Source organism: Malaya genurostris, chromosome 3, assembly GCF_030247185.1.
Source record: "Malaya genurostris strain Urasoe2022 chromosome 3, Malgen_1.1, whole genome shotgun sequence".
Classification (NCBI taxonomy): Eukaryota; Metazoa; Arthropoda; class Insecta; order Diptera; family Culicidae; genus Malaya; species Malaya genurostris.
Genome location: NC_080572.1, coordinates 111,225,333 through 111,228,730, shown reverse-complemented (window position 1 = coordinate 111,228,730; position 3,398 = coordinate 111,225,333). Strand labels below are relative to the sequence as shown.

General features: G+C 36.0%; 1 long non-coding RNA gene across 1 annotated transcript; it reads right to left on the bottom strand.

Annotated features, from left to right (window-relative positions):
* Positions 1–2,316: 2,316 nt before the first annotated feature.
* Positions 2,317–3,028, bottom strand: LOC131438571 (uncharacterized). The gene is made up of 3 exons (XR_009230955.1): positions 2,798–3,028; positions 2,605–2,746; positions 2,317–2,543 (listed from the first exon to the last, which is right to left on the bottom strand). It is a non-coding gene; the product is annotated as an uncharacterized LOC131438571 (long non-coding RNA).
* Between the last annotated feature and the right edge of the window lie 370 nt (positions 3,029–3,398).

The following is a 3,398-nucleotide window of genomic DNA, read 5'->3' as shown; positions in this document are numbered from 1 at the left end:
TCTTAGAGAAACTCTTCACTACCTTCACTCGGCAGTTCAATTTGAGTTTAGCACTAAGCAGTTCAATTTGAACTGCTCTGCACTGATGAGTCAAAGACGAAACGTGAAAATAATAAAAACAGTTATGTGCCCTAGCACAAAATTTGGCTAACCCCTAAATCGACGACACGACCTGCCCGACGACACGACCTGCCACTCGTCTATCAAAACTGTATCGTAAATTTAACTACCCCTCAGTAACTGGAAATGTCAAATCGGAAACGCCAATGATTTTTTTTAAACTGGCAGCACAAGTTGATATATTTATTGATTTTGAATAACAGTCACCATAACCTTGGTTACTGCATATCGAAGGCAAGATGAATGTAAACAAAATAAATTTCAGATCGGTTATGATATTACGGAACATTTTAATGGATTTACCTGACTCGAGCGGAATGTAAAAATTAAGGAGTATGAGTTATGTCTTTTATAAAGCCAAGTTAAAAATTCAGGTCTTGACTTGAAACCGTTGTGTGAGAAGGAAGACATGGAAATGACCGACAACGAGCTGAGCGAGGCTACCCAAGTAAACACGACGCATTATAATTTTACATTAATTCAGCTTTCAAAATTCGCGTAAAATTTGATTAAATGCAGCGGAGTTGTACATGTTTTCACAATGTTATTATAAAGCGGAAAAGGGCCTTTATTAAACTCTTATAGGATTATTACTCTTATAGTTATTATTAAAGTTTCGTTGCTCCAAAATATAGTATTGAATGTCGATATATAGCACAGCGGAAGGTTGTTGTAAAATTATGCTCAGTTACATTTTGAATGCAAATTTAATGCACATTGCTTTAAAGTATGTAGGATTAGTGTAATTATACATTAACAATGTAGAAATAGAGTTGTAAATGTGTAGTGATATAATGCATATGGTTACTTGGGTAGTGCTCTGCGGTACCTGCATAACGTACGGTAAAATGATTTCTTTGTGGAATTCCACTAGTAATCCTCGAATAGTGGCCAACAAGGTGAAATACTGTTGCCATTGCTGCGCAATCAACCGACACAAAACAATTTTGACACCGGCATATTACACCGAATCCTACTGCCCAGAAAAGCTAGCAGTTGAAATGTACGGATGAATCGCTGGATCATTGTCCTCGTTCGTTGGTTTCATCCATAGTTTCGATTAAATTCCGAAAATCGAGTTCATTTAAATGCATTTCTGCTTAATTTGGACAAAGTTTAACACTAATAGAATTATTCCACCGCTTTCAAAACATGTTTATTTGTTTTATGGTTCCTTGGTAACTAGTCCATAGCAACTTAAACAGTGTTGCTCAAGAAGATTTTTTTTATCATTTACAAGGGGTCGCTAGATTTGTGGTAACTGGCGGTGAATCGTTAGTGCACAGTTTTAATGCTGATTTTTCTTCGGAGTGCCTGGTCGTGTCGTCGACCTGCCACTCGTCTACCAAAACTGTATCGCAAATTTAACTACCCCTCAGTAACTGGTAATGTCAAAACGAAATTGATGGAAACAATTTTGAAACTGGCAACACAAGTTGATAAATTATTGATTTTAAATAACAGTTACCATAACCTTGGTTACTGCTTAGTGAAGACTTGAGAATTGTAAACAAAGCAAATGGGAAAACGGGTATTTCTAAGGAAAAATTAAAATTCCTCGAGTGAATAATCTCTTTGTGCAGTAAGTTGCAAGTACTAACGAGAAATGATGATAGACTAATAGAAATCTATTTGTAGGAATGTCCAACTGATCTAGAAATTATCGGATATACTATCCTGCAAAATCGTTTTGTTTTGATTGGTCACTATAAATATCGTTCTCCCCCAGATAGTTTAATGTATGTATTTGTATGAAATAAACGTTTACTTTATATTCCCTTCTATTCATTGTTTAGAAATACAGTGTACAATGTTACAAATTAACGTTCGTGCACCGAGTCGTATACGAACTTTGACTTCACCGGATATTTCAGCGAAGCGCTATCGATTAGGGTTGTGTTGCAGCAAGGTAATGACGTCATAATTTTGAAAAAAACAGCTGCACGATTTTAAATAAGCAACACTTTCAAACTCATGGAATGACCATCGTTCAAACTCATGGAATGCCCATCAGAATCGCCAGGCCACTTTGAACTTTTATGGGAAGAAGTTGACCAAAATATGGTAAGCCCAGGAGGGTAATTTTACGCACAGATGGGAACAACCTACTATTTTGAAGTATTACCCTAATCTAACGGAACTGGCATTTAAATACGACATAACAGTTTTTGAACGATAACATTTTTCATTCCGGAGTAGAAAAAAATTATCGTTATTATAAATAATATTGCCAATATTACTATTGTTTCCGCTCAAAATTTCAGGTGGGTAATTACCATCCTTCGAAATTTTCGGATGGATAATACTACTCACCGTACCCACCTTTTTGAGGCCCCCTCCCGAGAGGTGTGGAATTTGCGTCTAACCAGCGCCAGTGGTGGAAAGAATGTACAGAATTTATGGAACCATCGTCAAACCGAGACCTATTTTTGATGAGAATCGATATTAATTATTCGTTTTTATTTTACAAATATTTATTTTTACTCATTTATTTATTGATAGGAGATCTGTGCTGGACTAAATTATACTTGGGAATGAATTCTGGCAAATGGTTTCCTAGGGAATAGTATATAGACCTTGTTGACTGTTCATGTCCAACTCTAGGAGCATTTATGAAGACGGCGAACTGCAAAGAATAAAATACGTGTTATCTGACAAATAAGATTTAGTCACTTACCTTAATTATTGCAAGCACCGATGATGGCGATTTGAATGTTCCACTTCCCTTATCTGCTCTTAAAAAGTGGGACTGAGGGCACGAAATTTGAATCACCGAACTGTTCTACAATTTCTTCGAATAATTTGTTTATTTATTCTGAATCCTTGGTTACTAGTTCGTAGCAAGTGAATCAGTGTTGCTCGAGAAGATTATTTTTATCGTTTTCAAGGGGCTGCTATATTTTTGGTGACTGACGGTAAATCCCTCACAGACACTTTTTATCTCAATTTTTCTTCGGAGTGTCTGGTCGTGTCGTCACCTAAATGATCTTCACTACCGCTCGATGAGTCTTCTTGAAAAGAACCACACTTTATGTAAAAATGAATGAAATGAAACAATATGTCTACTCGGTGAACGACCATAATTAGGTTAAAACCGGGTATAAATAAACGGTAAAAAACAATATTCCTTTTTTGAATTTCCACTCAATGACGGCGAAGAAAACTACTTTTGTTGTTTTCCTAATTTACAATTGTTCATTAAAATCTTCGAACCAGGAGAAAAAGTGGTAAAATCAGGATTTACTACGATTCGGGTGAAACAGTTAACCAAAGGTTAC